Source organism: Bos indicus x Bos taurus, chromosome 4 (assembly GCF_003369695.1).
Source record: "Bos indicus x Bos taurus breed Angus x Brahman F1 hybrid chromosome 4, Bos_hybrid_MaternalHap_v2.0, whole genome shotgun sequence".
In the NCBI taxonomy this organism is placed as follows: domain Eukaryota; kingdom Metazoa; phylum Chordata; class Mammalia; order Artiodactyla; family Bovidae; genus Bos; species Bos indicus x Bos taurus.
The window spans coordinates 27,887,759-27,897,748 of record NC_040079.1 but is presented as its reverse complement, the minus strand read 5'-3'; positions in this window follow the sequence as shown (position 1 = coordinate 27,897,748).

Sequence of the window (9,990 nt, the reverse complement as noted above, 5' to 3'; positions counted from 1 at the left end):
CATTCCCAGTCACTGCACCACACATTTCCAACATTCATATTGACTTTTCTGAGGAGACAACCGGTCCTCACAAGATGGGAGAGCAGGAGAAGGGGCTGAAGGGGCAGGAAGGAGGTAGCTGCAGAGACAGAGGAGGAGAGAGGTTGGCTTGGCCGCACAAAGACATGGAGCCAGCCTGGGAGGCAGAACAGACAATGAGCCGGAGGTGAGCTACCTGTGTGGAGGCACTGAGGTGAGAGCTTCGACGCTTCAGGAGTCTCAGGCTCCTGATCTGGGCTCCTGAGACCCCTGCAGTCTCCAGGGAGGGTGCTGGTCTGGTCCTGGTAACAGCCTCCTCTCTGTTTCTGCTTCAGTCCCGCCAGGGGGTCCAGAGCTACAGAGAGCCCGGTGATCAGGAGCAGAGGGCAGCCTTCTGGGAGCAGCCAGTGATGTCACAGGCCATGAGCAGAGGAGAGAGGAGGAGGGAGGTGTGCATGGGGCTGACTGACGCCGGCCCTGACTCAGGGCGAACCACAGCCAATGACCCACTGTGTCCTTCCACTGGAAGTCCTCGGAGCCCATGTTGCCCCCACCTGCCAGCCTGAAGCAGGACCAGAGCCAGTCTCACCCAGGGCGCCCAGCCCCTGAGCACACCCACTCAGGGGCCAGCACTCCTGAAGTGAATGAGGAATAAGGAAGATGGGGGAATTTCAGACTGTGTCTCCAAGTCTTCAGGTGCTCAGAAGCCCAAACGTGACTTCCAGAACCACGGACACAGCCTCCCACCCAGAATGCACTTTTGGGTTCTGGGTCAACTCCTGAGTCCTGTGTTGGTTGAAAAGATAAATGGGTACATAGACCAACACCTAAATACTGGCCAAGTTGGCCCATGAATCTCTCAGAGAATGAGGTATGTGTAGAAAAGAGTGTCACATGGCACCAGTTCTTCCGGAGTGTCCTAACCAAACCTCCAACTGGCTCCTTGACTGAGGTGATGCCCAGGATGAGTCTTGCTTAGGAACTGGGGGACCCTGGGATTCAGAACACTGTCAACAGGGTTGATGGAGGGAATAAGCCTCTGAGGGGAGTTAGGTTGCAGGTGGGGTATCTATCCATTTCTAGATTTATCAGGCTCCATTCCACTAAGGATATGGTGGTTTTAGACTCTAAGTTATGAATGACACTCCTGTTCCCACCGTGGACACCACAGGGTACCCGGATCTTTGTTGGGGTGGAAGGCCCAGCAGCTGGAAAGAAGACAAAGCCCCCAGCGCATGGAAGCTCTGTTGCCACCTCCAGCATGGGCAGATCTCTTGTGAAGGAGGCAGCGTGGAAAGCTCTTTGGGTCCATCCCATACTTTGGATTCTGAGAGACTCGCAGAAGTCAGGCTGAAAGTAATCAGGGTGTGGAGATCTAAGACTAGGTTTCATTGGTAAATGCTTTGGTTTTGGGGGAACAAGGGCATGGATATCATGGTCGATCCTAGGGTTGGGAACTCATTCTCAAGACAGAGTCAAATGTATCACAAAAGTGGGTTTTCTCCCTTACCCTGCTACTTACTCCCCTCCTTTTCCAGCCTCCTCAGGCTCGTCCAGAGCCCTGGGCAGACTGCAGCAGGTGGTTTCAGCACCAGGGGCAGGACAGCACATGCCCCAGTGGCTGTAGAGCCAATTCACTCCCAGGGCAGCTGGGACTGTTGGTCCCAATGCTCAGCCATGCCTGGGTGAGAGGAGGTCCTGAGGAAGGCATGTGGTACCCCTGATCTTAGTCCTCTTTTCCTGCCTCATCTCTTCCCTTTTATTTGCCCCTGCATCTGGGGACCAAAGGCTCCATGTTCGGACCCCCTATTCCCATGGACAGCTGTGTGAGGGTGGAGATAGGGGTATCAGGGGGAGCAGGGACAAGACCTGGCAGATGGTGGAGGCAGTGATTTCCCCCATAAACTACCCTCTCCCCCCGCCTTTACAACACACTCTTGGGTCTGAATAAACAGAGGCTTTCGACCCAGAGGTGATGGGGGGAGGGAAAAGAGACGAAGGGGAGCCTAGCCAGCCCAAAGGCTCAGCCACTCAGCCCTCTGCCCAAAGCGCCAGACTGTTTGAGGAGCAAATATCTGCCTTCACTGTCTGACTCTCTCCGCTGCCCCCACCGGGCTTGGGGCTAATTGTCCCTCATTAGCTGGGCCCAAGCCCCAGGCTGCTGCCAGCCCCCGCCATCTGCTCACAATTATACATTAACTCAGAGGTCTTGCCACCCGCCAGCCCGACTGTGCGCCCCTCTCCAGGCCAGCCGTGGCCATTCCTGATTGTCCCTCACCCTGTTATAGAGCCCGAACCACTGGCTTCTACTGCCCTCGGGGGCCCCTGGTATAAAGCCCTGAAGCTGTGGGAAAAGACCAGTCCTCAGGTGAAGCGGCTGGAGTTCCCCTGCCCTCCTCATGGGGCCAGCAGACGAGACAAGCCCGTGCGTAAAGCTGGAGAGGTCAGGGCGCAGCCGGAGCTGAAACCGGAGGCTTTGCCCTGACTCCTCACCCTGGGCTTTGGGCACTCAATGGGGGTGGCGACGCCAGTTCCAGGCTATTGCTATCCCTCCCTGTGGCCCCTGCTAGTGAGCTGTAGGGTTCTGGCTCCTAACTTCCCTCTTTCCAGAGAGCCCCGTTTCCTGCCAGTCCTCAGCTTTCCAGAGCGCCCTGGCCACCTCGCCAAAACCGCTCTCTGGCAGCACACGTCTCCGAATTGAAAGTCAGCATAGTTTCCTGGCCACAAAAACGTGGGGAATCTTCAAGTTCCTTGGATATTCCCAAGCTTAGTCCTGAAGCTGCAACTCCCGCCACCGCCAGCCCTGCTCTCCCAGGCCAGGTCTGGGAGACCCTTTTCTGCAAATCCCAGCACTTTCCTGGCCGGTGTCTGAAACGCTGGCTACTCAGCTCCCTCCCTCTGAATGTGCCAAGGAGAGTGAAGAGCACTTCCTCTCAACTGGGGACACAGAAAACATCCCCTTTTCCTTCTTTTTTCACTAGGAGTGCCTAACCTCTGCGCTCGGTCCTCCCCACATTTCTCTCAGGACTAGGCTTTGCTGGGCAGGGTGGGGAGTCTGCACTTTCCTGCACAACCCTTAGCAGAGCTGGGGAGTTAGAACCAAGGACTCCAGGAGGCCAGGCAAGGAAACTCGTGGTGTTTGGGGTGAGGGCAGCAAGGAAGAGCCCAGCCCAAAGCTGTTAGGTCCGGCGCCATGCACCTCAGACCACAGAGGCCAAGTCACTTGTGCGGAAGTCTCTGGGTATGCCAGGGCACACTAGCCCTGCCCAAGGGGAAGGGGCAGCGTCCTGACTGGAGTTTTCACACCTGCCTGCTGACCCAAAGTTTCATCTGGTTTTCTGGGATGGCCAGCTCTGAGCTCCACAAAGCTCTCCCACTCCAGTGAAGAATCTGGGGAAGCAGATAGTGGCCCATTTTTAAAATACATTTTATTTTAATAAGCTTTATTTTTTAGGACAGTCTTAGGTTTACAGAGAAATTTCAAAGAGAGTTTTCATATACCTCACCCACTGTTTCCCCTGTTATGAACATCTTACATCAGTATTTGTTATAATTAGTAAACCAATGTGGAAAGGGCTTCCCTTTTGGAAGGGTGGCTGTTTGTGGAAAGGGTGGCTCAGAAGGTAAAGAATCCCCCTGCAATGTGGGAGACCTGGGTTTCATCCCTGAGGCAGCGAAGATCCGCTGGAGAAGGGAATGGCTACCCCTTCCAGTATTCTTGCCTGGAGAATCCCCATGGACAAAGGAGGCTGGTGGGCTACGGTCCATGGTGTCACAAAGAGTCAGACACGACCGAGCAACTAACACTCATTGATAATTAAAATCCACGCTTTATTTTTGAGTTCCTCAGTCTTTCCCCTAACATCCTCTTTTCGGTTTCAGGACGCCATCCAGGACACTACATTTAGTCACCAGGTATTCTGAGGCTCTTCTTGACTGTAAAGATTTCTCAGATTTTCTTGTTTTTGATAACTTTGAAAATTTTGAGGAGTCAGGTATTTTACAGAACATCTCTCCGCTGTGATTTGTCTGATGTTTTCTTCATGATTAGACTGGGCTTATGAGTTTTGTAGTTCAAACAGTAAAGAATCTGCCTGCAGTGCAGGAGACCTGGGTTTGGTCCCTAGGTCAGGAAAATCCCCTGGAGAAGAGAATGGCAATCCACCCCAGTATTCTTGCCTGGAGAATCCCCATGGACAGAAGAGCCTGGTGGGCTACAGTCCATGGAGGTGCAAAAAGTCGGACATGTCTGAGTGACTAGCACACGCGTGCGCATGCACACACCCACACACAGGTTTTGAGGAAGAAGATCCAAAAAGGTGAAGTGCCATTCTCATCATATCCCATCACAGCACGTGTCAAAATGACTCACCTCTGTTGATGTTGACCTTGATCATCTTGCTGAGGTAGTATATATTAGGTTTCCCCACTGAAATTACTCTTTTTCCCTCCTTTCTAGACGGCACTTTTCTGCAGGAAGTCCTGAGTACAAGGCACCCTTAAGAGTGAGGAGTTATACTTTACCTCTTGAGGGTGATTACATTGATTTTGGATTTCTTATGCCCCAGAGATTTTTTCACTTCTCTCCCATTTATCTGGGGCTTCCCAGGGTCGTTGTTTTTCAGTCACCAAGGCCTAGTCATGTCAGACTCTCTGTGACCCCATGAACTGCAGCACGCCAGGTGACGTGGTGTTAAAGAACCTGCCTGTCAATACAGGAGACACAGGAGACGAAGGTTCAATCCCTGGGTTGGGAAGATCCCCTGGAGTGGGAAATGGCAACCCACTCCAGTATTCTTCTCTGGGAAATTCCATGGACAGAGACTGGTGGGCTGCAGGCCCTGGGATTGCAGCGTCGGACACGACGGAGTGACTGAACACGTGGCACACACCATCACTTATCTGTTCACTAATTTATGTCTATCAGTATGGACTATGGAGACTAATTTTACTCTTTGGATCATTATCCAATATACTACTTCTTCTTGTTGTTGCTCAACTTGTTCCAGCTTCGGCCATTGGGCACTCTTAATTGGCTCCTGTATCCCTTTGGCATATCCTCATTTTCATGGGGTTCAGTTTTTATTATGTGTGTGTGTGTGTGAGAGTATCTCCTTATTTATCTTATACATCACCTGCCCCAAGCCTAGAATTAGTCATATCTCCATGGAGCTCTGGCTGCCTTGGTTGGAGAGTGGTATGAAAAAGCAAAGATCTGGGCACTAGCTTTGCTTGCTGCTACTGGGATATCAGTGCTTCTGGATTCTCTCAGCTGAGAGAGCAAAGAAATAAACATTAGTGTGTACTAATCTGTGTATGTAGACATATAAATATCTGTAAATAGTTCCATATATAACCAATTCCATCCATATAAACTAAACATGAGTTCATACTCATGTCTCCAACTCCAATCCATTATTACACAGATCATTCTAGTTTCCTCCCTTGCATTTCTATAAAGTCTATATAATACTTATGTATAATTCATTTTACCTTTAGTTTTATAGACTCCACTCATTTCCAAAGTTACTTAAATAGGCACCCTTTTCCCCACCCGCTTCCCTTCATAATCTAACTGTAGTACAGTTGGATTATTTAGTCATATTCTGCATTTCACTTTAGGATTCCCTGACCTCTAAATAACTTTTAAAATCTGTATAAATTAAGATTCACTCTTTGTGCTGTAAAGGTCTATCAGTTCAGTTCAGTTGCTCAGTCGTGTCTGACTCTTTGTGACCCCATGAATCACAACAGGCCAGGCCTCCCTGTCCATCACCAACTCCCGGAGTTTACTGAAACTCATGTCCATCGAGTCAGTGATGCCATCCAGCCATCTCATCCTCTGTCGTCCCCTTCTCCTCCTGCCCCCAATCCCTCCCAGCATCAGGGTCTTTTCCAATGAGTCAACTCTTCGCATGAGGTGGCCAAAGTATTGGAGTTTCAGCTTCAGCATGAGTCCTTCCAATGAACACCCAGGACTGATCTCCTTTAGGATAGACTGGTTGGATCTCCTTGCAGTCCAAGGGACTCTCAAGAGTCTTCTCCAACACCACAGTTCAAAAGCATCAATTTTTCGGCGCTCAGCTTTCTTCACAGTCCAACTCTCACATCCATACATGACCACTGGAAAAACCATAGCCTTGACTAGACGGACCTTTGTTGGCAAAGTAATATCTCTGCTTTTGAATATGCTATCTAGGTTGGTCATAACTTTCCTTCCAAGGAGTAAGTGTCTTTTAATTTCATGGCTGCAATCACCATCTGCAGTGATTTTGGAGCCCCCCCAAAATAAAGTCTGACACTGTTTCCACTGTTTCCCCATCTATTTGCCATGAAGTGATGGGACCGGATGCCAAGATCTTCGTTTTCTGAATGTTGAGCTTTAAGCCAACTTTTTCACTCTCCTCTTTCACTTTCATCAAGAGGCTTTTTAGTTCCTCTTCACTTTCTGCCATAAGGGTGGTGTCATCTACATATCTGAGGTTATTGATATTTCTCCTGGCAATCTTGATTCCAGCTTGTGCTTCTTCCAGCCCAGCGTTTCTCAAGATGCATTCTGCATATAAGTTAAATAAGCAGGGTGATGGTATACAGCCTTGATGTACTCCTTTTCCTATTTGGAACCAGTCTGTTGTTCCATGTCCCGTTCTAACTGTTGGATTCCTGACCTGCATATAGGTTTCTCAAGAGGCAGGTCAGGTGGTCTGGTATTCCCATCTCTTTCAGAATTTTCCACAATTTGTTGTGATCCACACAGTCAAAGGCTTTGGCATAGTCAGTAAAGCAGAAATAGATGTTTTTCTGGAACTCTCTTGCTTTTTCAATGATCCAGAGGATGTTGGCAATTTGATCTCTGGTTCCTCTGCCTCTTCTAAAATCAGCTTGAACATCTGGAAGTTCACGGTTCACATACTGCTGAAGCCTGGCTTGGAGAATTCTGAGCATTACTTTACAAGCGTGTGAGATGAGTGCAATTGTGCAGTAGTTTGAGCATTGTTTGGCATTGCCTTTCTTTGGGATTGGAATGAAAACTGACCTTTTCCAGTCCCGTGGCCACTGCTGAGTTTTCCAAATTTGCTTGCATATTGAGTGCAGCACTTTCACAGTATCATCTTTTAGGATTTGAAATAGCTCAACTAGAATTCCATCACCTCCACTAGCTTTGTTTGGAGTGATACTTTCTAAGGCCCACTTGACTTCACATTCCAGGATGTCTGGGTCTAGGTAAAGTTCTATAGGTTTTGATAAATGCTAAATCTGTGTATTCATAAGTACAGTAAACTATACAGAATAGTTTCTCCCACCCTAAGAAATCTGTAGCATTTCACCTATTCAACCCACCTCCCTCCCCACAGGCCCCTGGCAACCACTAATCTTTGTATGAAGACCATCATTTTGCCATTTCTGGAATGTCATAATGAAATCATAAAGTATGCTGCCTTTTCAGACTGGCTTCTTTCACTTGGTAATATGCACTTAAGATTTCTGCATGTCTTTTCTGATAGCTGATTTCTTTTTAGGACTGAATAGTAGTCCATTGTATGGATGAACCATAGTTTATGTATCTATTCACCTACTCTAGACAAAAGTTTTCAACTCTTTTGGGTAAATAATAAGCAATACAATTGCTGAAGGACATGGTATGAATATGTTTAGTTTTGTGAAAAATCACCAAACTGTCTCCCAAAGTGGCTGTTCCATTTTGCATGCCCTCCAGCAGTGAACAAGAGTTCCTATTGCTTCACATCCCCATTAGCATTTGGTGTTGTCAGGATTTTGGATTTTGGCCATTCTGATAATCACAATGGTGTGATCATTGACCTAGAGCCCGACATCCTAGAATGTGAAGTCAAGTGGCCTTAGAAAGCATCACTATGAACAAAGCTAGTGGAGGTGATAGAATTCTAGTTGAGCTATTTCAAATCCTGAAAGATGATACTGTGAAAGTGCTGCACTCAATATGCAAGCAAATTTGGAAAACTCAGCAGTGGCCACGGGACTGGAAAAGGTCAGTTTTCATTCCAATCCCAAAGAAAGGCAATGCCAAACAATGCTCAAACTACTGCACAATTGCACTCATCTCACACGCTAGTAAAGTAATGCTCAGAATTCTCCAAGCCAGGCTTCAGCAGTATGTGAACCGTGAACTTCCAGATGTTCAAGCTGATTTTAGAAGAGGCAGAGGAACCAGAGATCAAATTGCCAACATCCTCTGGATCATTGAAAAAGCAAGAGAGTTCCAGAAAAACATCTATTTCTGCTTTACTGACTATGCCAAAGCCTTTGACTGTGTGGATCACAACAAATTGTGGAAAATTCTGAAAGAGATGGGAATACCAGACCACCTGACCTGCCTCTTGAGAAACCTATATGCAGGTCAGGAATCCAACAGTTAGAACGGGACATGGAACAACAGACTGGTTCCAAATAGGAAAAGGAGTACATCAAGGCTGTATACCATCACCCTGCTTATTTAACTTATATGCAGAATGCATCTTGAGAAACGCTGGGCTGGAAGAAGCACAAGCTGGAATCAAGATTGCCAGGAGAAATATCAATAACCTCAGATATGTAGATGACACCACCCTTATGGCAGAAAGTGAAGAGGAACTAAAAAGCCTCTTGATGAAAGTGAAAGAGGAGAGTGAAAAAGTTGGCTTAAAGCTCAACATTCAGAAAACGAAGATCTTGGCATCCGGTCCCATCACTTCATGGCAAATAGATGGGGAAACAGTGGAAACAGTGTCAGACTTTATTTTGGGGGGGCTCCAAAATCACTGCAGATGGTGATTGCAGCCATGAAATTAAAAGACACTTACTCCTTGGAAGGAAAGTTATGACCAACCTAGATAGCATATTCAAAAGCAGAGATATTACTTTGCCAACAAAGGTCCGTCTAGTCAAGGCTATGGTTTTTCCAGTGGTCATGTATGGATGTGAGAGTTGGACTGTGAAGAAAGCTGAGCGCCGAAAAATTGATGCTTTTGAACTGTGGTGTTGGAGAAGACTCTTGAGAGTCCCTTGGACTGCAAGGAGATCCAACCAGTCTATCCTAAAGGAGATCAGTCCTGGGTGTTCATTGGAAGGACTCATGCTGAAGCTGAAACTCCAATACTTTGGCCACCTCATGTGAAGAGTTGACTCATTGGAAAAGAACCCTGATGCTGGGAGGGATTGGGGGCAGGAGGAGAAGGGGACGACAGAGGATGAGATGGCTGGATGGCATCACTGACTCGATGGACATGAGTTTCAGTAAACTCCGGGAGTTGGTGATGGACAGGGAGGCCTGGCCTGTTGTGATTCATGGGGTCACAAAGAGTCAGACATGACTGAGCAACTGAACTGAACTGAATTGATAGGTGTCTAGTGGTATATCATTGTCATTTTAACTTGCTTCCCCTTAAATGATAGAATGTGGATAATCTTATCATATGCTTCTTTGCCATCTGTTTATCTTCTTTGGAGAGGTATCTATTAAGCTCTTTGATTCATTTGTTAATCAGGTGTCTATTTTCTTATTGTTAAGCTTTAAGAGTTCTTTGCATAGTTTGGATAACATTCTTTTCTCAGATATGTGTTTGCAAATGTTTCCTCCCAGTCTTCGACTTATCTTCTAAGATTGTTGACCTTGTCTTTCCAAGAGCAGAAGTTTGTAATCATACTGAAGTTCAGCTTATCGATTATTTCTATCATGGACCATGTCTTAAGTGTTTTATTTAGAAAGGCGTCATCAAACCCATTAACTATAATTTTTAGAGCTGCTTTAGATTCACAGGAAAATTGAGAAGAAAGTACAGAGAAATTCCATATACCCGCTCCCCCACACAGGCACAGCCTCCTCCATTTTCAGTATCTCCAGTTTGTTACAGTTAATGAACCTAAGCTGTAAATTTTGTAGATGTTCTTTATCAAGCTGAGGGTGTCCTCTTCTATTCCCCATATGCTGAGATCTTTTATCATGAGTGTGTATTG